This window comes from Schistocerca gregaria, chromosome 4 (assembly GCF_023897955.1).
Source record: "Schistocerca gregaria isolate iqSchGreg1 chromosome 4, iqSchGreg1.2, whole genome shotgun sequence".
NCBI lineage: Eukaryota > Metazoa > Arthropoda > Insecta > Orthoptera > Acrididae > Schistocerca > Schistocerca gregaria.
The window spans coordinates 235,641,606-235,666,417 of record NC_064923.1 but is presented as its reverse complement, the minus strand read 5'-3'; positions in this window follow the sequence as shown (position 1 = coordinate 235,666,417).

Genomic DNA, 24,812 nt, shown 5'->3' with positions numbered 1-24,812 from the left:
GTTTTGCTTTTGTTGATGTTCATCTTATATCCTCCTTTCAAGACACTGTCCATTCCGTTCAACTGCTCTTCCAAGTCCTTTGCTTTCTCTGGCAGTATTACAATGTCGTCGGCGAACCTGAAAGTTTTTATTTCTTCTCCATGCATTTTAATATCTACTCCGAAATTTTCTTTTGTTGCATTTATTGCTTGCTCAATATACAGATTGAATAACATCGGGGAGAGGCTACAACCCTGTCTCACTCCCTTCCCAACCACAAACGTAGGTTTGCCTTTCCTTAATCTAGCTTCTAAGATAAGTTGTGGGGTCAGTATTGCCTCACGTGTTCCAATATTCCTACGGAATCCAAACTGATCTTCCCCAAGGTCGGCTTCTACCAGTTTTTCCATTCGTCTGTAAAGAATTCGCGTTAGTATTTTGCATCCGTGACTTATTAAACTGATTGTTCGGTAATTTTCACAGCTGTCAGCACCTGCTTTCTTTTGGATTGGAATAATTATATTCTTCTTGAGGTCTGAGGGTATTTCGCCTGTCTCATACATCTTGCTCGCCAGACGGTAGAGTTTTACCAGGACTGGCTCTCCCAAGGCCGTCAGTAGATCTAATGGAATGTTGTCTAAACCCGGAGCCTTGTTTCGACTCAGGTCTTTCAGTGGTCTGTCGAACTCTTCACGCAGTATCGTATCTCCAATTTCATCTTCATCTACATCCTTTTCCATTTCCATTTTATAATCAACGTGTTTAAATATTTAAGCACCCTTCAACAAATAAGTACAGTACTCACAATCGGAAAATTTTGGAAACTAAATGTATCACTTAAATAGATAGCCTCGAACGATTTCTTCATTTGTACAACAATGAAACCGCTGTTGTTTACAATCAAGTTTCTGCCTGTAGGAACTATCACGTCTGGACGATCAGCATTTTGTAACAGCTAGAGTGCTGCTTCTTATTACAGTTCGTCAGTGTGTGGCACCATCACAAGGATAGATAAAAGTAATTTTTTATAAATATGGAAGTCCATACAAAACTATATATATTGAACCAGTTTAACTTATATCACCGTTAGTGAAAAGATATAAATGTCATTTAATTTAGATGATAAAATGGTTCATTAAATTAGCTGCTGGAGAAGTATTACCATTTTACGTAACTATGCCTAAGTAATGGTTACTGGGGGAAGTGGATGCCTACGCCACTTTGTTCCCCATCGGCGGCCCGCCCACCTCTGATTCGTATATTATATGCTGAGAAATAAAGAAAAGTCTGTAATGAGGAAAATAAAAAAAAAACAATAAACTAGAAACGCCTACGGCCTTCACAGTTTTTCACAATGACAGGCTATCTAAATAAAGCTAAAAATATATGTCAGTATTGACCGCCTCGCCTGACAGAATATATCGTAAACTTCGACCACTGCCTACCTGATAAAAGCATCCGGCATGACAATACACGTTATAATTTATAGATTTTGTACTACTACACTCTTGAGTTATGGCTGCAACTGTAAGTCAAATGTGGGTGGTCATGTCGGTTATTTTCAGAATGGTATAAATAAAGATTTCTGTTAAAAATTATCAAGATTAACAGTTATCATTTAAATCATCCAGACCACTTGTGCAGCGTTCGATGCGAGGTGTCTTTCACACCTACGTATTCATAAAATGAACCGTAGGCGGCAGTGGATCTTCAGATAAACGGTTAAACAGAGCCGTGATACATGTTTCAGACTATTTCGTATAGGCTGTAGCATCTCAGACGATCTGTTACATTGGGCACATCAAGAATCGCGAAAATAGAGTCGGAATTAGGGGTAGGCGGGACATTACCTTCTCGCCAGTATCCATTGTAAGTTCCGCTTTTCTTCAGGCCGATTCTGGATTTAAACGTCTGAATAGCTTCGAGTTCGATTTGTGAAGACTTCATTTTCTAGCGGGTAACTGTCCGTGTCAGAATCGTGCTACAGTGGTATGAGGAGCATTATAGTGAATTGACGTTTATGTGTTGGCCACCAAATGCACCGGATCTGAACTCGAGGGAACGCATCTGAGACACTAACGGCCACCGGTTACGCAATCATAAACCACCAGGCCGTAATTTGCAGGAAATGCATAACCTTTGCACAGAGACCCGATATCACATTTATCTGCTCATAGTGTTTTGGGTTATTGTATTTCACCGTAGTTACTATAAGTGTTTGTATGCTGAGCTTCCCCGAAAATGAGTCGCACCTTTTCGTTCAACATATGGAATTACTCCGTGTTTGTTACGCCTTGGGAGAAAATACCTGAGGCCATTGATATATTCTACTTTGCTGTCTTGATCGTGACATGCTGCCAATGGAAACTTACATCATTCTGAGTAAGGTAGCGTGATAGTGCCCAAAAGACCGAAATTAAGTAATGGTCAATGAAAACGTGGTTAGTTTAAATGGAAAAACAGCATGATTCAGGTTGGTTCAAATGGCTCTGAGCACCATGGGACTTAACTTCTGAGGTCATCAGTCCCCTAGAACTTACAACTACTTAAACCTAACCAACCTAAGGACATCACGCACATCCATACCCGAGGGAGGATTCGAACCTGCTACCGCAGCAGTCGTACGATTCCAGACTGTAGCACCTAGAACCGCTCGGCCACTCCGGCCGGCCATGATGCAGGAAAATGTCTTTTTCCGAAATGCATAACAAAATGTGAAGTCCTGAAAGTATGAGATCCTACAAGTAATTTTACAGTGTATACAGCGAACGGTACAATATTTTAGATTGTACGAGGTTTTGTTTATAAAAATGATATTGATATTAAAACATTCTAAATATTCTGCAGTTTATTACCGACACCTTCGTGGTGTCAGCGCCAAAATTGAACTCTAACATCAGCTCTTGCCAAGTGATATCAGGGTTTATCTGACCAGGCCACGGTTTCCTAGTAGCCCAGTGTCCAACCGATATGGTAATGAGCCCAGGAGAGTCACTGCAAGTGATCTCGTGTAGTTAGCAAAGGCACTTGCCTTTTCCGCATTGTCCAGACGGATACGTTCGTCGTACGTCTCACATTGATTTCATGTTGCTTGCCTGTTAGAACTGACAATACGGTAACGCCGCTGCCGTCGGTCTTTAAATGAGAGCCGTCGGCCACTGCGTTATCCGTGGTGAGAGGTAATGCCTCAGATGTGGTATTCTCGGCATACTATTGACATTGAGCTTGTCATTGAATTCCCTTACGCGTTCCGAAATGGAAGTTCCAGGCGTCCATCTCTAACTACCATTCCGCGTTGATTGTCTTAATTCTCGTCGTGCAGCCTTAATCACTTCGGAAACCTATTCACGTGAATCACCTGAGTAGAAATGACAGCTCCGTCAATACACTGCCCTTTTATACCTTCTGAACACGATGCTACCGCCATTTGAATAAGTGCATATTGTATCCCACGGCTTTTCTCACCTCATTGTGTGTATCAATGAAAACGGGGGGAGTTTTGAACATTCAGTATCATGCAGGCACTCTGTTCTTATGCTTAAAGTACTTTGAAGGACTGTAGAAAATTAATCCTAACATTGAAATATAGTGTTTCTGAATCGATGTACGTATATTATATGATCAAAACTATCTACACAGTGCCCACCCTTCACATTTAAGACGATTAGAAATCTACTGGAGACATCTTCAAAGAAGTGTTTCAGCGTCTGTGGGTGGAATGACACCCCTTTCTTCCCCAAGAGCGGAAACCAGAGAAGGTAATGATTTGGACACTAGCGTCTGGAGCGAAATCGACGTGCTGACGCATCCCAAACGTACTCCATTCGGTTCAGGCTGGGACTCTAGGCAGACCACTCAATTTCAGGAATGTTGCTGTCCACGAACCGGAATCTCACAACTTGCCACGCGGTTTTGTCAAGGTTACGGGTGGCACACAAATAGTTACTTTCGTGAAATCCAAGCGATCCAAGACGGTGTACATTTGTCGATAGTTCACTTCCTATTAGTACCGAAAACATGCGTTTAGTTGCAACCTGTATGTGACGTCACCCGAGGCAGTGCCTAAGCCGGCGTTCGTCTGGCGCGGACCGTATGGTTGCTGGGAGCGAAGTAACATCAAGTCGTGTCATTGCCTCTCAGGCCGTATTTATTTATGGTCACAGAGGACGGTTGAAGGAACACCTGCCGTCTTCTCGGAGACATATCATTTTATAACGCTGTTGTGTGTCAATTTTCAATCTTCGTAATTTTCATATGAATGGGATTAAGTTGTCTTTAATCTCAGAAAAAGTTTCAGCTCAACTGCATTTAAACTTTGCTCGACAGAAGTTTTAGAACGGAAATGAGAATAGAACATGAACTTTTAACTACAACTTTAAGAGACCTTGTACTGATTCTTACTTGCATTTTTTCTTGAAAATTGTTGTAGCTTTATTATTTAACATATTTCGGGCAGTAAATGGACTGTAAAGCTTGGCAATCTGGTAACAGTGTAATATGGACATTCTACCATTAATATAAATGATAATATACTACAAGGAAGTATTTGTTCCAAACTTAGTTTTCAGAAAATGGTTCAAATGGCTCTAGGCAGTATGGGACTTAACTTCTGAGGTCAACAGTACCGTAGAACTTAGAACTATTTAAGCCTCACTAACCTAAGGACATGACACACATCCATACGCGAGGCAGGATTCGAACCTGCGACCGTAGGGGTGGCGCGGTTTCAGACTGCTGCGCCTAGAACCGCTCGGCCACCACGGCCGGCAGTTTTTAGTAAATTACTCGAAAAGTATTAGAGGTAACTTAATGGGCTATATTGTTAATGTTTTTGTATCGAGCTGAAGCTTCATGCCAATTTTCATAGCTCTAAGTGTATTGCTGAGCTTTAGTCTGCAACCGAGCGACCACTACGGTCGCAGGTTCAAATCCTGCCTTTGGCATGGGTGTGTGTGATGTCCTTAAGTTAGTTAGATTTAATTAGTTCTAAGTTCTAGGCGACTGATGACCTCAGAAGTTAAGTCGCATGGTGCTCAGAGCCATTTAGACCATAAGTTGACAAAGTTTGGAAAAGAAGCTTCAATTTTTAAATTCATCCTCAGATTATGGTGCAATACTCGTATGCTAGGCACAGGTCCGTTATGATAACGTGGCACTAGTAGCAGTGATCTTGACCCACTCCCTCGCCTCTGTATCTCTCAAATGATACACATCTAGTTTCGCCACAGCGTCTGCTACATGTTTTAAAGAAGGAAACTACAGTGTTTAGTGATGTTATTCAATTATTATTTCGAACATCATAATTTCGGTTGTTATACCACTGTCAAGAATAGACAGGATATATAAAACTTCAGGCACTTGGACTTCGCAGTGCTCTTCCTCACATATTGACAATAAAAATATTCCCGTCGCCTAACTTCGTCCAGCGCCTATTTCAGGCAGCAAATGGACGTTAAACGTTGGCAATCTGGCAACAGCGTGATCACATGTACGGTAACTATCTCTGTCAGCAAGCAGAGTAGTACTGCGCCCTTACTCAGTGGACAGCGTTTTGGGTTCGACGCAGGAGATAGAGGGTTTACTGTTTTTACTTGCTAAAAGCAGTTTTCATGGTATGGTATGTGGCGTCTTAATGATCATACAACGATAACAATGGATCTTCAACAAAACATTTGCTGACCATCCGGTCTGTCGAGCGCCGTTGGCAATCGGGGTGCACTCAGCCCTTGTGAGGCAAACTGAGGAGCTACTTGATGGAGAAGTAGCGGCTCCGGTTTCGTAAAATGTCATACGGCCGGGGACGGTATGCTGATCACATGCCGCACCCGATGGCGCCTGTGGGATGAGGATGACACGGCGGCCCGTTGGTAGCATTGGGCCTTCCATGGCCTTTTCAGAAAGAATTTAGTTTTTAAGTACTACGAACACAGAAATGTAAATACAACTGTTTTCATTGGTCAGCTTTTAAAGAAGCCTTTTATGTGTCGTGGACGTGAATTGTTTCGCACCACTGCATCTACAAGACTCCTAACCCGTGTTATATGTTCCCTCTTTCAACGGTCCCATCGAAATTATTTGCTGTCCCACTGGTGATGTAAGGCCCTCAAGATATTTAATGGACCTGAATGTGGCAAGAATAATAGTAGGAATTAATCGAGGGGACCATTGGGGGGAGGATATACACAAAACAAGTTCGGAATCTAGTAGATTCAGTGGTGCGAAACAATTCGTGGCCACGACGCATAAAAGGTTTCTTTAAAAGCTGACCAATGAAAACAGTTGTATTTCCATTTCTTTAAAAGCTTATCAATGAAAACGATTGTATTTCCAGCTTTCTGTTCACAGAACGCAACTGCAAATGTTTTGTACAACACCCCATGTAATCGCCGTGTAACCCTTAGGACCCCACGTACCGTATCTCGCAGACTACTTTAAGCAAATAGTAACAAATAACCTTCGAGCCGGAATCGAGCCCACAACCTACTGCATACAAACGCAAAACACTATCCACTGCACCAACTGCACAGCGCTACAGCTGTATTCTGACACAGGTTGTTACTGTACATGTGATTTCAATTTTGCCAAATTGCCTATAATTGACGTCCATTTAAAGCCCGAAATATGAGCAGGACGAAATTTTGTGATAGGCATTTTTTTATAGCTAGTGTGTGAGAAATCGCTCTGCGAAGTCCTAGTCCGCGAATTTTTCTTCATCCTGTATACCGAAGTAATCAGCAACCACTACATAAAATAAATTGGATTTCTTAACCGGTCTTAAGCACTTAGTGTACTTCGTCAGGAGGTTAACCGATTAAGAAATTAAACTTTATTTATGCCACTGGTTGCTTTTTATGTAGGTAAACAAAACTACAGTTGCTGAAGCCGGATAAAATTCTAAAATATCAAGAATGACACCTCTAGTCTGCAGCTCGATTAAAATATTAAATTTCTTTTACTCGTTTTAGATGATTCAGCAGCTAATAAGGAAAGGTCACAAGGACTGATTCCACAATGGTGTTGGCTACGTTTATAAGGAATTGAACCGTTCATTGTCGGGAAATGGTTGTGTGCGGTGACTTGGAGACCATTTGCAGACATTCGTGGACTTCAGGTTCCCAGACAATTTTTGTAAATGACGACCCACAAGTGTTCGCGATTGATTTGAAGAAGATTCTGGACAATTAGAGCGAATGATTTGGCCACCTAGATGCCCGACATGAAACCCATAGATCATGTATTGGACATAATCCAGAGGCCATTTCGAGCACAAACTCCTGTACCGGCAACGCTTACGCAGTTATGGACGGCTAAAGAGGCAGCATAGCTCAGTAGATGATCCACATGAGTACCAAAAGAAATCCGTTGGAATTCGATTACTCGATAAATAGTACAATTCTCAAGGCTGTCAATTCAGCTAAGTACCTGGGTGTTAAAATTACGAACAACTTCAGTTGGAAGGACCACATAGATAATATTGTCGGGAAGGCGAGCCAAAGGTTGCGTTTCATTGGCAGGATTCTTAGAAGATGCAACAAGTCCACTAAAGAGACAGCTTACACTACACTCGTTCGTCCTCTGTTAGAATATTGCTGCGCGGTGTGGGATCCTTACCAGGTGGGACTGACGGAGGACATCGAAAGGGTGCAAAAAAGGGCAGCTCGTTTTGTATTATCACGTTATAGGGGAAAGAGTGTGGCAGATATGATACACGAGTTGGGATGGATGTCATTACAGCATAGACGTTTTTCGTCGCGGCGAGACCTTTTTACGAAATTTCAGTCACCAACTTTCTCTTCCGAATGCGAAAATATTTTGTTGAGCCTAACCTACATAGGTAGAATGATCATCAAAATAAAATAAGAGAAATCAGAGCTCGAACAGAAAGGTTTAGGTGTTCGTTTTTCCCGCTCGCTGTTCGGGAGTGGAATAGTAGAGAGATAGTATGATTGTGGTTCGATGAACCCTCTGCCAAGCACTTAAATGTGGATTGCAGAGTAGTCATGTAGATGTAGATGTAGATGTATTTCTGAAGGGGGACTTCCAGCGACCTGAGTCCATGCCACGTCTTGTTGCAGCATTGTGCCGGAGAAAAGGAGCTCCAGCGCAATATTAGGAGGTATCAAAAATTCAAATGGCTCCTGAACACAATGGAACTTAAGTCCCCTAGACTTAGAACCAGTTAAGCCTAACTAAACTAAGGACATCACACACATCCATGCCCGAGGCAGGATTAGAATCTGCGACCGCAGCAGGAGCGCGGTTCCGGACTGAAGCGCCTAGAACCGCACAGCCACAGCGGCCAGCTTTAAGAGGTATACCATGACTTTCGTCACCTCAGTATATCTTGACACTGAATCCCAGGTGCATGCCCCTGCAATGTATTCAATATGCAGGTGATAGGCAAAGTAATGTGAACAGCTCTAGTAATATCACGGTTGTCTTTGACAGTCAACAACACAGGTAAGGGCAAGCGTCGCGCTGGACTGTGCGAGTTCAGTACGGACTAAGCATCAGTGCAGGTTGTTTACGAGTAGTGCATACCTCGTATTGCATTCAGAGACCGAGGTCGACGTGCAGTGAAAGACCTAACAGAGTTACAAAGAGGGCAGATTGTGGGGCCCCGATTACTTGGAGCATCAGTAACCAAGATAGCCAGCTTTCTGAATGTTTCAAGAGTTACTGTTTTAACAGTCATGACAGCCTATACGAAACATGGAAAGACATCATCGTGTAAACGTAATAGTGGGCAGAAATCACAACAAGGTGACAGAGATCGTAGAGGGCTAAGACGAATTGTATCAAAAACACACAAAAATTCGGCCGCTAAAGTGACTGCAGAGCTCAATGCCATCTTCGAGAATCCGTATCTATCGACACTGTGCACTGAGAACTCCATAAAGAGAATCTTCATGGGCGAGCTGCCATACCGAAGCCATTACTGACGACGACCAACATAAAGAAGCGTAAAACATGGTGTCAGGAGAACAAATCCTGGACGGCTGATCGGTGTAAACACGTCATGTGGTTAGATGAGTCAAAGTTTTCGTTATTTCCAACATCGGGCCGGGTTTACGTATGGAGAACGCCAAAAGAAGCCTACAATCCTGACTGCTTGGTTCCGACGGTTCAGTTTGAAGCTGGAAGTGTGATGGTCTGGACAGCCATTTCATGGTATTCTGCTGGTCCTTACTCTTAAAAATCATATTGCAACCCAACGATTATGTGAACATTTTAGGTTTTCTGGTGCACGCCCTGATTCTAGGGTTGTTCAATGATATCATATTTCAGGACTATAATGCACCTAAATTAAACCGCTAGGACAGTAGAGTCGTGGTATGAGGAGCATGCAACTCAACTGCAGCGTCTTACATGGCCAGCACAGTCCGCGGACTTGAACATTAACGAACCCTTGTGGGGGTATTGGAGCGCAGACTCCGGAGCAGATTTCCGCCTCCCTCGTCACTACAGGAGTTAGAAGAGGTTCTGATCGAAGAGTGGCATAACATTCCACTGAATATACAATAATTATATGCCAGTATTCCAAGAAGAATCACACCTCGCCTCCCGAAGTAGCCTAGCGGTTCTAGGCGCTACAGTCTGGAACCGCGCGACCACTACGGTCGCAGGTTCAAATCCTGCCTTGGGCATGGGTGTGTGTGATGTCCTTAAGTTAGGTTTAAGCAGTTCTAAGTTCTAGGGGACTGATGACCTCAGAAGTTGAGTCCCATAGTGCTCACAGCCAGTTGGAACTTTTTTTTTAATCACAGCTGTTTTACAGGCAAATCGGGGCCCAACATCTTATTAATAAACCGTTCGCAAGTAAGTACAGGTGTTCACATTATTTTGCCTGTCCCCTGTACCTTCTCCGCCTTCGACAATACGAGAAAGTAAATGGTTCAAAAACAACCGTGGTAAAAAATACTTCCATTAGACATCGCGGTTTTGCAAGGTTTTTTTTAACTGTGTGTCATCTATGAGAGGCTTGCCCATTTGACTACCATTTCTGAGGTAGCACAGGTCATGGATAAAACCGTCTCTGAAACTCAGTTCTCAGCAGCCTTACGACCACCTCACAAAGAAATCACATGGCACCCTCCTGAGTTAGGAGATCAGGTAGCAAGACCGCGTGGCCCGAGAGTAATGAGCGGCCCCTCCCTGCTCCCCCTGCAGTGACGACCGGCGACTGAGACGCCAATCCAGCGTGCGAGGCCGGACCCCGTTAGAGGCGGCTGCGGGCCGCCAGCTTCCATTAGCGGCAGCTGCGTGCTATTTGTAACTTGAGAGCCGACCACAAAGAGAGTGCCGAGCCCGCCGCGACAGCGTGAGCCCGCCAGGTCGCTGGGAGGTGCGCTTCGGCGACCCTATTGACCGTCAACACCTTGCCCTGGCAGCCGCCGCGGCCACGGCCGCCGCAGTATTTGTCAAACATCGTGGCCGTCAGCGGGACCGCACCGGGGACACCCGAAGGCTTTGCCGCTCCCCCCCCCACACGTCTCCACCCCTCACCCAAGTGTTTGTTGCGGCTCGGCCACAAGTGCCGAAGAATGGATCGCCCGTAGCGTCTCCCCTACTCCACGGAACAAACGACGGCTGTGTTGCTATCGTTGTATTGTCGCTACCTGTCGGAAACTACAACTTCATTCGAAGCAAACGCTGTACCTGTAGCTTCCTCCCTCCTTGATTGCCAGAACTCGTATCGACAGTAAAATGCACAAATGCTATACATGTTGCTGCCGTTCTAATGCACTCAAAATCTGATGCCAGAGTGAAAAATAATTTAAATCGACAAACTCTGGGAAGCTGCACGGGACGCCAAAACAAACACTTTTCTCTAATGTCATAATTGCCTGTGAACATTATTTAATCCGGCTGAGATACTAATTGCTCCTAGCTATTGTGGTATTACGCGTGACATGGCAACAAATAAGAAGAATGTAAGAAATGTAATGATACAGTACCTGTGGCCGTTATTTTGATATTGTTGTATTAGGCAACGAGTTTCGACGTCCTAACCACGACATCTGCAGTCACGTCGCGTGAGTGACAGTAAGAACAATTGGCACACGTATAATAATAGGCATCAATTATCGTATCTGGTTCCGTGGGTATCCGAACTTATAGAGTCTTCTTGTGCCATTATTATTTCATTTCATTATAAATTACCGTTATGACAGCTACTCGCACGCTATTTCCAGAAATTTTTATAATTTTATTTTTACTTTATTTTATGTCTGACCTGTCGTCGCACGATTTAATCGGTGCAAATGTTCTATTTCATGGGAATGATTGTGCCCCATGACAGACAGAACATAAAGAAAATCAGCATCGCTCGTAAAGTCATCTGTCTTTTTTGGTGCACTGCTGATCTAGATTTCTATTGCTCGTACATGCATCAGTACAGTGGCATAGGTGTCGTTAAAATTACGTTTATTCCACGTGAATGCTAATAGCGCACTTATGATAGCTGTACTACCAGTTGAAATCTAGTTCTGCAAGGCAATAAAAAAGACAAACGACATTACTAATGAAGCTGACGTTATTTCTATACCGATAAATGTGCATTCTTATTTAATGTGATTATTTATTGCGAAAGTACTTTAATCGGTCACATTAATGTGTGGTAGTGCAGACAGATATTAGCAGTAAAATTACTACAATGTGTCAAATATTGAATGTGAAACAGAACATTTTGTTCTTTCCTGCCATGAATGATTTGTTATACCGTATAATTAACGAAAGCTACTCTTCAACGAAGACCAGCACGAGATGAGATTAATGAACCACGTTGAAACGTGTCAACACAGCCGTTCCGTAAGAACTTCCCACCAACTAAAGCAATTATCAATTACACTAGTGGCCATTAAAATTGCTACACCAAGAAGAAATGCAAATGATAAACGGGTATTCATTGGACAAAATATACTGGAACTGGTATGTGATTACATTTTCACGCAATTTGGGTGCATAGATCGCGAGAAATCAGTACTCAGAACAACCACCTCTGGCCGTAATAACTGCCTTGATACGCCTGGGCATTGAGTCACTTGGATGGCGTGTACAGGTACGGCCGCCCATGCAGCTTCAACACCGAGCCACAGTTCATCAAGAGCAATAACTTGCATATTGTGACGAGCCAGTTGCTTCGCCACCGTCGACCAGACGTTTTCAGTTAGCGAGAGATGTGAAGAATGTGCTGGCCAGGGCAGCAGTCGAACATTATCTGTATCCATAAAGGCCCTTACAGGACCTGCAACATGCGGTCGTGCATTAACCCGCTGAAATGTAGGGTTTCGCAGGGATCGAATGATGGGTAGAGCAATGCATCATAAGACATCTGAAATGTAACGTCCACTGTTCAAAGTGCCGTCTATGCGAACAAGAGGTGACCGAGACGTGTAACCAATGGCACCCCATACCATCACGCAGGGTGACACGCCAGTGTAGCGATGACAGGCTTCCAATGTGCGTTCACCGCTTTGTCGCCAAAACACGGATGCGACCACCATGATGCTGTAAACAGAACCTGGATTCATCCGAAAAAATGACATTTTGCCATTCGTGCATCCAGGTTCGTCGTTGAGCACACCATCGCCAGCGCTCCTGTCTGTGATGCAGCGTCAAGGGTAACCGCAGCCATGGTCTCCGAGCTGATAGTCCATGCTACTGCAAACGTCGTCGAATTGTTCGGGCACATGGTTGATGCCTTGAAATCGTCCCCATCTGTTGACTCAGGGATCGAGACGTGGATGCACGATCCATTACAGCCATGCTGATAAGATGCCTGTCATCTCGACTGCTAGTGATCCGAGGCCGTTGGGATCCAGCACGGCGTACTCTATTACCCAATTTTAATTTTAATGGCCACTAGTGTATGTAGCCCACTGTGTAACTGTGGTTGAGCGTATGAACCGCTCCAGAAGGCCTGAGCAAGCTGACTGACTGTAGGAAAATATTTTTTCTTGCCACAAAATAATTAGCAAAAATTCATTTGATTATATCATGTCACTTATTATGTTCCACGTTTCTACATGTGCGCTTGTACCTTCCCCTGAACCGTCTTGTGTGTGTGAATGTGAACAAATGAGTGTCTGAATGGCTTTTCTATCCATTCGTGGTAGAAGCTGAGATGGTCGTCGTCTGCTGGAGCGAGAGCTGTGTGCTCCCTGCTTGGAGGAGAGATCAGGATGACCAAATCAGGATCCTTGTCTCTAGGCAAGAGGTCAAGTCTTTCTGGAGGTGGTATTGTTTGTCTGTCAGGTTGGGCCGGCCCGAATGGCAGAGCGCTTCTACGCGCTACCGTCGGGAACCGCGCGACCGCTACGGTCGCAGGTTCGAATCTTGCCTCGGGCATGAATGTGTGTGATGTCCTTAGGTTAGTTAGGTTTAAGTAGTTATAATTTCTAGGGGACTGATGAGCTTAGAAGTTAAGTCCCACAGTGCTCAGAGCCATTTGCGCCATTTTGTCAGGTTGTCTGGTTTCCGTTTTCACGTAGCAGTCGGAGGCACCTTCGTGGAGAAGAAGGCATTCTGCCGCTGATTGCTGGAGAGTACAGACATAGTACGATGTTCTTCTGCTAGTAACTTCCGAAATTTGCGTTTTGTCCGTTGTGAATAGCCTGAAATATTTAAGTCCAGTTCATCGGAATCGCTATGGGTCTCCCAGGGGCTTTGTGGTATGATGTTCCAGTAATAGCTGACGATTATGTGCAATTTTAGCACTGATCAGACTTGGCTTCGTTCCAGTGGAATAACGTGGTGCAATTCACAAGTGATGTTGCTATTGTGAATTATCTAAGTTTTCATGCAAGTGCGCAAATCTGGCGTCGCAAATCTACTTTGTGGGAACCACGTGGGTGTGGAACAGGTGGAGGCCTTCAGCCAGACCAGATTATCCCCCATCGATTTCATTTATACGGCTGCTATCCTGTGATAAAAATGCACTCCCTGTGCCCACTTTTCCTCCTTTACATGCGCGTGCTGGTGGTGGCTCTTGCCTGAGACCATCTTGTTAGTATGAACTGAGTAATTGAGTGTAGGGCCATTTCCTTATTACTCCGTATTCTTTTCCTTCTATGAGTTTCACAAATGTTACGATTTTCTCATTAAAGAGAAGCGGATTATTTTATTCCACTATCAGGCAACCTATTTCTCTTAAAATGTAACTGATCCCCTCCATTATTGGGCACTGCTAATTAAATAAACCAGTGATAAGTTGTGTATATCGATCCTGCGTATTATTCATGATCTTTGTGTTAATAACCGATTTCCATTGTAAAATAAATGTGAATGCTGTGTACATTTTTATATATTTGACTAGCCCATAATAAAAGAGAAGATGAAAATCACCAGAACAATCTAACTGAGAGATCAAAAGAAAAAAAATGGGGGGGGGGGAGACAATTGTGAATGTCTTTTTTTTATATAAACACTTCCAGTTCAGTCGGTTCTCTTGTCTTAAATGTCGGCTTAGGCTGGTGGCGGCCCTGAAATTCTATCATATTAGTTGTAACTCGGTGTGCGCCCAAGGTAGCATACCGATTCATGGGTCCTAGGTAAAATTGCTAGAGCAGACTCCGTGCAAGACCCAAGGATCCTATTTACAGCAGCACGTGTATAATAACAATAAATACCTCACTTAGCGATAGATCAACTTGAAGTGTGTATCTAGAATTTGAATATTTTTTCATCTTTTATATCGTGATAGAAGAAATTTATCGGCATTAAGATGATTGGGTGTAGAGGGTGGTCTGCAATTGTTTGGGTCGCCTGGGATGTAATATCTCGAATGGGTCTCAAGCTCTCAAAGTTTTTCTTCTGTCCTTTGTCCTTTGTTGCAGATTAGACCTTAAGCGCATCTGAATGTTGTCAGATCAGGAACAAGCACAATGTCTAATTTAGCATAGAGCGTCCAAATCTATTACAACGCTACTGCAGAATTATCCATGCCTATTTGGGAGCGCACCACAAGCAGAAAAAGCACAATGAGGGGGTTCAAAAACTTCAAGAGATCCTCGAAGTGATCGTAGCTCTGTGTCTTCGGCGCGTGTTGACTATGCAAGCTGCAATTCAGCGCAGCTCCCAAAAGTTTTGTAATGCACTAAGCGATTTGCAGGAAAGAAGCCCAACTGTCCATAAAGTCTTATATAAGCTCTTACGCCATTTTTAGTGCAATGTGAAAATCGTGCTATGCGGTATGTAGCGACGTGTTCAGTGCTGGTCTCCATCGAAGCTGACAATGACTACTTGATAAACTGTCTCTTTTCAAATGAAGCAACGTTCCGCATTTCTGGTCATATGACGTCACAACATAAGGGATCCGTTGGCCTTCCCTGCGCAGTTCGGAGCGTGTGTGGAGCTGTCCGATCGCTACGAGCTACGTGGCTCACCGCTGTTTGGGAGCTCTTCCTGTGAGCAACACCGAGTGTGGCTCACAGGCTGCCCTGGCAACTAACGTAATTTCAGGAAGCGTCCTTTCCTCATCTGTTGTTGCTGTGCAACATGGTGTGTAGTTTTGACAGTTTAATACATATTCATTGTGGATAATTACGTCCGTAAGAGTTTGGTCTTTGAGTTTTTATGTACCAATTGGTGGTGAGCAATTAGTTTGGTCGGTCGGTCTGTGACTATCTCTTGGTTGGGTTACCGATGGATCAAGTGTAGCTGGGCCCACTACCTGTCTCACCTAAGTGAACGTTAATTGAGGCGTCTGATTGCCGTTGTCTGTACTGTCCTTCTCATTGGTGTTTAATGGTGTGTTGGTAATATATTACAGCCCATGTTTAAAAAAAATTATTGTGTTTTATGTAAAACAATTTATGTAAATCAATTGCTGGGCCTTCACACGCTTAAAATCTTATTCTTAGATTTAGTTATCGTTGTTGCGTTGGTTTTTCATTTAGTGTGCGTTCGGCCATTGAAAATATAAAGGTGAAGGTATGTTTGAATTTTAGGAAAATCTACTGTGAGCCTTCAGCTGCTTAAAGCCTTATTCTCAAAATTTCCCCTTAAGCGAAAACATTGCGGCCTTGTGCCTTAAAATATTATGGTAATATATTTTAAAATTTCGAGATTTAATTGTGGCCTTCAGCCGTTTGTATTGCACCTTGTATATGTTTGTTCTATCTACTTTTGTCTTGAGGCTTTCCACCTAGCTACCCAGCTGTGTTTTATTTCTTATATTAATTGGATTGTTATCTTGTTTATTTTTAAGATTTCTTGTTTGGAGTCCTTCAGCCGTAAAAGAATTGAATTTTGGAACTCGTAGTTTCAAAGGAGCAGCTATGTGCAGTTTTGGATTTGAAGTGCTATTTAATTACAATATATTACCATTTTTAGTGAAACTGACCGACACCTTATTTGGCCCTTTCAATAATCCTAATCACCTGTTCTGCCAAACGGGTTTGGCGGCATTTCAAGATGTACTGCACATGGATGTCTTGTCGTACTTTTTAGATCTGTGTAAGGCATTTGATACTATTGACCCTAAAACTCTAACAAAAAAGCTGGAAATTTAGAAATGAGAGTAGCCAGTAACTGGTGCTAGACGTATCAGCAGTACAAGGTACAGAAGGTAGATATTGCATAGGCCTCGACTAAACTGAATTTCTTAGAATGGCCACCAGAGTGCGTTAGTGTTGTCTGAGTTTAGTGTTGTTGCCAAGCCTGGTAGGATATATAAGAGGCGTTACCAGAGACGGGTGATGGGTAAACACTGTGAAGGACATGAAACTGGCGCACATTCGTGTGAGACAGCGTCGTTAACACCTGGCAGACTTTAATAATGGCCTGGTTGTGGATCTCCATCTGGACGGTCGGAGAAATCATACAATATCCACATCACTCTATGACGGGTCAGGTGCGACAGTGGCACAACGTTGGACTTCATGGGAATGTGAGAACAACTGTACTTGTCGTCAAGGTTCTAGTCAACCACGTATGACCACGACATGGACGAGAGGCCGAACTCCGCAGCAAGTACATGATAACACCTCCACATCTGCCATCCGCTAACTAGTAATAAACTGTCTTTAAGACTCTGTGTCATTCCGTACCATTCGTCGGAGACTAGCGGCTGCAGTTGCCGTCCCACGTGTAGGCTCCAGTTAACATCACAACACAAAGGGCTATGTATGGAGGAGTGCAGTGACCGAGAAGCACCAGCAGTGTGTTCAACGGTGAGTCGCGTTTCTGCACTACCCCGAATGACCATCGATGCCGAGTATGTTGGTCCCACTCTTCAAATGTTTTGGTGAAGCACAGTAGCTACCTGTGCTCCAGTACAAACTTTACAGTTAACTATGTCTGCGAGGTTGCTTCTCAATAAAAAATTTATTAATATATGACAATTTGCTTCTGATTAAGTAAATTTATTAATATTAAAAACTAAAACACTTTTGCAGAACACTAGGAAGTGTTTTCCTTCTAATATAAATAAGTTTATTTAATCACAAGCAAATATGCAGACAAAATTAACTGGGGAAGTTGTGCTACAGTACAGGTGGCTAAAAAGTAAGGATCACTTTCACAATACCTTTTAACTGGCGCCGCATTAAAAGAAAAAATATTTTGAAATCATTAGTAAATTAGTTACTGGATGCAGTGCTAAACTTTTTGTTACCAGAGGCTGTCATACTTGGTAAATTTTGTAGATGTCCAGTGTTGTGAATTTGTGTGAATCTTATACATGCGTCCTGAATGCAATTTCACCATCGAATTTAGTTATAGAGATAATATTAGTGTGTTAGCAAAATAGAATAATGATAAAAAAGAACATGAAACTCGATTTTTCCATGACATTGTGTTAGCAGTACCATTCAGTATTTCTTTTTTCCTTTTTTGTTAACATGCCTGTCTCTCAAGCAAGCTCCATCATCCCGTTAATATTCGTATCGGCCTTGTGCCTGCTTTCGCTGTTATCTGAGTGTGTGGTATGTCCTCTGTCCCGTCACTGTACTGCATACTGTTAAGTGTAATACTACGATACATTATATTTCGAGAGCTATAGTGTGCAGTTTACCAGCAGTAATCCTATCATTAATGTATCGGCAGGAAAGGTATGCGGAAAACCGACGAATATTTTAGGCCTACATTGACTCCTGACATTTATCAGCGTGAAAGAGATGAAATTGTCAGAGATAAAATGCTAGATACGAAAAACGCTATCAAGCACTTTCCTTAACGATAAACACCAATACCAAAAGGATATATAATACAAAGTTTTACAGTGACTTAAGACTCTAAGAGGTTAGCTGATGACATTATATCATGTGGGAAGAGCAGCTGAACGGAATGGTTGATGTCTTTATAAGAGGTCAACAAAATTAAATAAAGTGTAAGGGAATGTAACTGAATTAGACTGGGAAATGAGACACTAGAAGTAGTAGATGATTTTCGTTAAGTGGTCAGCAGAGTAAATGACCGAGCCCAAAGCAGAAATGATATAAAACGTAGACTGGTTATTGGAAGAATAACAAATTTCAAAACTAGAAATTTATGGAAATTGAAAATATTTAATTGTTAGAAAGTCTTTCTTGAAGCAATTAGTCTGGAGTGCAGTCTTGTACAGAAATGAAATGTGGACGACAAGTGTTTCAGACACGAAGAGAACAGAACCTTCTGAAATGTGATGCTACAGAAGAATGTTGAATGTTAGATGGGTACCTCAAATACTTTATCTAATTAGGGAACAAATAAAAACAAGGTTTAACTTGTCTAAGAGAAGGAACCGACCGGGATAACACATCCTATTGCATAGAGGAATTGTCAGTCTTCTAAACAAAGGAAACGAAGGGGCTTAAGCTGTAAAGAGAGGCCAAGCATTAAATGAATGTAGCTTGCAGTACCTAGCCACAGATGTAGAAGCTTGCCCAGGACAAACATTCTTCGAATTGAAGACCATAAGAAAAACCACAGACACTGAGAGATCAAAATAAATTAGCATTAAAATATTGCAATTCGCTTTGAGTGACATCATTTGAATTGAGTCTTTGTAGGTGCTATAAAGTATCGGCGAGATTACAGGCTACTTCAAGTCTGTTCAATTCCAGGATGTTGCTGCAAGTCCTGAATCACGCACAAGTAGGCTGCATTTACTCTGTAGGCTGAATTTTAGTGATTTTTATAACAAAATTTCAGTTACTGCGGATTCCTGGTGATTTAAGTCACTCACATCCATCACAATCTCGGAAGGATATTGCATGCAATCTTAAAATTAAAAGTGTCAGCGTCATTACGGTAACAGCGACTGTAAAGACAAGGGGATTCAAAGAAGTACTACAAACTTGTTAACAAGTGCTATGAAAAAAATGGAAGGAAGATTACAGTTTAGTGCCACGTCGACGGAGTCATTAGATGCGGAGCTGGTGCTCATATTAGAGTCGTAGACATTCCGACCATGGGCTTTGCGACACGTGACCTCATCGTCATGATTCCGACGAAAAATATTTTGGCCGTGGCTTTTCGTCTACGTGGGCCTTCTGACCACGGCATTTCCCCTCTTTTTTAAGTGCCGTGGGACTTCCGGCCAAACGGTTTTGCACTGTGTGTTTCCTGAATAGAACGTCTCCAACTACTAAATAACGCCAATCGGCCACTAGCAGCGGATGATTTGTCCTCGTCAGTTAAGGCAGTGCCGTTGCCAACATTCTTCAGTTTCCTATAGTTTCTCAGGCTAACTTACTTGAGTACCATACACCGTGAGTAATGGAAATAACTGCAACAACGAAAGGGTAGTTGTGTCGTTTGCTAAGGGTCGTTTTTGTTTTAATATATGATGGGTTGATACTTCATATTAGTGAATGGGATCCTGTCATGCGTCAATTAAATATCCAATCGTATCCTCCAAAATAAAGAATAGGAAACTTATGACTATTAAAGTAACCACGAATAACGATTACTTTGTTTTATTCCAATGAAACGTTCTGACGGAATTAATCTTCTCAGAATACAAGTGACATCCTGTTGTCAGATTATTCTAAAAAAACCTTGGCGTATCTAATATAGGGGGTGAGAACGTAAGCTGCTAATCATCGCGCAAGTAAATTAATTACAATTGTGACGTGCCCAGTGACTGATGTGATATTGAAACTTCCTGGCAGATTAAAACTGTGTGCCGGATAGAGACTCGAACTCGGGACTTTTGCTTTTCGCGGCCAAGTGCTCTGCGAATTTCGCAGGAGAACTTCTGTGAAGCTTGGAAGGTAGGAGATCAGGTACTGTAGGAAGTAAAATTGTGAGGACGGGTCGTGAGCTGTGCTTGGGTAGCTCAGTTAGCAGAGCACTGTGTTGCTTGGGGGTCTTCCCTGGTGTATGACGATTCAGTGATTTGTGTAAGAAACTTATTTACTTTTAGTTTTTAGTTGCTAGAGTGTCGAAACAATGTTGCTTTGGGAGTTCCAAAATTTCTTAGCCTACCAATCTGACGAGACGGAGCGGTGAGATGAGTAATGATTCATACGAGTTGGATGATTTTTTTAATGATTTGATGTGTGGTTGGCAGTCCTAATTCGGTTCTTTTTTCTGATTTTCGTAGCTGTGTTGGGGAAGTATCAGAACTCCAAACGCTAATAGAAAGCACCGAAGCTCAAATCATTATAAAGCTGGCGATAACTTGAGCAGAAATTCTTGTGAAGGATGTAACGGTGTTCAGAAAGGATAGGCGGTGGGGCGTTTGTCACTGTTTAAACGTAGTTTATCTTGTAGCGAAATTGAAGTCGATAGTTCTTGTGAGTTATTGGGCGCATAATTCACCTGTCAACCGAGATAAAACAATAACTGGATCCTTTGACCGCCCTGCCAACTGCGTATGTACAATTGCTGAAAGGTTCAAAGAAAACATCAGCCTAATTTGGAACACGTCTCCGACTCATAATATACGTACTTGGTGGTCAGTTTCCCCTCTATATTTTGGCGAAAATAAGTGTTTAAATCCGGAGTTATGCATAGAACCTGATCCGAAAAAGTGCTGAAAGCGGTTAATCCATGAGCCCACTCGAATATAAAACGGTTGTGAAAACACACTTGATATACCAGCAACAAATAATCCTGAGCTAGTAACGAGTACCAAAAATGATACATGGATTAGTGCACGCAGGGTGTAAGAGGTCCATGATTAAGGAATTTGTTGCTAGCGCACTCGAGCAGATGTAATTTCGATGGATTGCTCACACGCTGCCTGCGATATGTATGCTATAAGAGAATCTCAGACCAAAGAGGAGTGTTGACTGCAGTACGAAATGTGTCGCAGTAGTTGAAGTAGTAGCGAGCAGTCGTGTGTATGAAGTTGGCTGGGTCGGTCGTGGGGAGCGATAGCGGTGCCTGAGCGTTGTAGTATAAGATACAAGCAGCCTCGCCCATATGTACTATTGTAATATCAAGTTCCATGTAAATGTTTTTAAAAATCTCTTAATAATAATCTCTCTTATAAAAATTAACTTTTGACAATCATTCATCTCAATTCAAAGAATTTACTAATTTCTCCAATCCATGGTCGTCCCAATTATTGCAAAGAAAAATCAGTTGTTTCTCTCTATACATGACAAATCTATCGGCCAGCATTGCACTGGGATGTGCCATAAAAATTTCTTATAGGAGCAGATATATATGCGTTATCCGGCGACTTCATTGAGGTAAGAATTTTCAATTTATTCAGTACGATCTTTCAGGGCCATGACGCAGCACTGGTGACGCCCAGATTTACCAGTTTTAATTCACAGTCAATTACTGAAAGGTTATAAGTGAGGTACAATTTTATTGTGAGTTTAGTCTAATTGTATTATTGGTAGGTTACGGGATTTATCTGTTGGTAGGTTTCGCAGAATGTGAATGATATAACTATATTTTTAACTTTTGGGAGGTTACAAGGGTTGTCGTGACGAGACTGAATACCATAACTCCCAAATATCGAAAAATAGACGAAAAATATACATATGTAATAAAGCGGATTAAAATTCTCTTGACGCCTTCCTTAGAGACAATCTCCACTACTTACATGTTTTAAGTGTACACAAGATGTGGCCTGAATTCAAAGAAATTGTATCGACAGCAATTGAGATATCTGTACCAAATAAATTAACAAACGATGGAGCTGATCCCCCTTGGGACATTAATGGGGTCAGAACGCTATTGCAGAAACAACGAAAAAAGCTAGCTAAATTTTAACACACGTAACGTCTCCGAGACTGGTGACCATTCACTGAAGCTCGAAATTTATTGCACACATTAATGAGAGATACTCTAAGTTGTTTCCACAAGGAAACTTTGCCTGGCAGAAAACCCAAAGACATGTTGGTCGTATGTAAAGTATGCTAGCGGAAAAAGATAATCGATACCTTCTCTGCTCAATAGAAGTGCAGATACTGTCGATGACAGTGTTACTAAAGCAGGGTTACTAAATTTAGCTTTCGGAAATTCCTTCACCGAATGAAGAACAGCTGCCAAGATTAGTAACTTAGAAGTAGGTATCATCGGAATAGTGAAACATCCTAAAACACTAAATAAAAGCAAGTCTTCCGGTGCAGACTGTAAGACAGTTACGTTCCTTTTAGAGTATGCTGATGCAATAGCTCCATACTTAACAATCAAATATAACCGCTCGCTCGAAGAAAGATCCGTACCCAAAGACTGGAAAGTTGCACAGGTCTTACCAATAATCAAGAAAGGCAGCAGAACTAATCCACCAAATTACAGGTTCACATCATTAACGTCGATCTGCAGCAGGATCCTGGAACGTGTATTGTGTTCAAACATTATAAGTTACCTCGAAGTAAACGGTCTATTGACACACAGTTAACACGGGATTTTGAAAACATAATTCTTTTGGAACACAATTACCTCTTTACTCATACGTAGTGATGAGTGCTATTGACAAGGGATTTCTAATTGACTCAGCATTTCTAGATTTCCAGAAGGCTTTTGGAACTGTACCTCTAAAATGGCTAGTATTCGAATGCGTGATTATGGAATATCGTCGGAGTTAATCAACTGGATCCACGATTTTCTGTCAGAGAAGTCACAGTTTGGAATAACTGAGGGAAATTTATCGAGGAAAAAAGAAGTGGTTTCTGGTGTTCCCCAAGGTAGTATTATAGGCCGTCTGCTGGTCCTGATATATAAACGATTTAGGAGACAATCTGAGCAGCCGTCTTATGATTTTTGCAGATGATGCTGTCGTTTATCGTCTAGTGAAGTCATCAGAAGATCAAAGCAAATTACGAAACGATTTGGAAAACATGTCTGTATGGTAGTAATATTGGCAGTTGACCCTAAATAATGTAAAGTGGGAGATAATCCACTTGAGTGCTAATAGGGATCCATTAAACTTCAGTTACACGATAAGTCATTCAAGTCTAAAGTTCGTAAATTCTCGTTTCGGCAGTCACCAATTTTCTCCTCCAGATGCGAAAATATTTTGTTGACGCTGACCTACATAGAAACAAACGATCATTGCAATTACAAATCGGAAATCATAGCCCGCTCGGAAAGATTTAGGTGTCCGTTTTTTCCTCTCGCTGTCCGAGATTGGAATAACAGAGAATTATTATGAAAGTCGAAGATGAACCCTATGCCAGGCACTAAAGTGTGATTTTTATAGTATCCGTGTAGATGTAGATGTAGATTATATATCTTGATGCATCTGCAACGAGGCAAAGAGTCTTCTTCCCCAGAGTTCGAACTTTTGTTAGAGTAGTATCTGCTGCTCTGCTGCAGACTTCAGAGCCGTATAGGACGACTTGTAGTATATCGGTTCTCCACAGTTTGATTCTGGCTGCAGTTGGAAGAACCTGTTCCTTTCAAGAGCTGGTATGTTGTTTTAATGTTAAGTGATGTCAAGTTTGAGCCCTAGGTGTATAACTGAATTTTCCCAGCGAAGGTTTCTGCCTGACTGTTTCCTCTTTGCAGTAAACAGAATGGCTAGGCACTTGGAAGGGTTCACTTTGTCTTCCAAATGTTACACCACCTAATTACTTCATCTAGATGGCGTTTTAACCAAATTTTTATATAGGTGATGTTAATATGGCCATCGACCCCGGTTACGCAGATAATGTTGTGAGTATATGAAGTGACCATACGTGAATTCCAGAGTAAATCCCTAGGCTGTTTAATAATGGTACAATCACGGCTGAACAGCAATATTTTTGGCCATCTTACGTAACAGATGTGCTGGTTACGTAACAAATGCATAACTGCAGGAAAAGAGCTCTCGAACAGTAGACTTTGCCGGTTTTTCAGATTCTCAAAATGGAATTTCACGATATGAAAGCTAAGAGTCTAGATTTTATGGTAAATATGCCAAATTATGGGAACCCAAAGCTGTATTGTGTAAAGCGAAAAGGGAGGATATTGAGACGACACAGAATCCTGGGCCTAGTTCGTAGAGTCCAACTGAAAGAAAACATTTTGAAACTGACTAAAGATAACAGTTTTTGTAAGTTGACGGTTGGTCGGTTCCTGACAAAACTACCCTGGTGCTTTGTTACGAAGAAGAGGAGAAAATCCTGTGTGAAAATGTAGCTGTTGTTATTGACGGAACACCTGACAGTTCTTCGAAACAATACAAACTGTACGCAATACTTGTTGACATCGGAAGCACAGAAAAAGAGACGAAGGTATTTCCTATTGTGTTTGCTTTCCTACCATACAGATGTCAAAATATATATGAAAGATCTTTTTTCTGCACTAAAAAATTAGATGCTTCGGTGAAATGCTAGACTTTGAAATAGCTACAATTAAAGTTATATCAAAGCCGTGTACTCCAAAACATACCTCTCCAGTAACAATTTTAAGTTATACCATTGTCTGTGGTGGAAAACACAACTAGGGTTAACAGAGGAGTA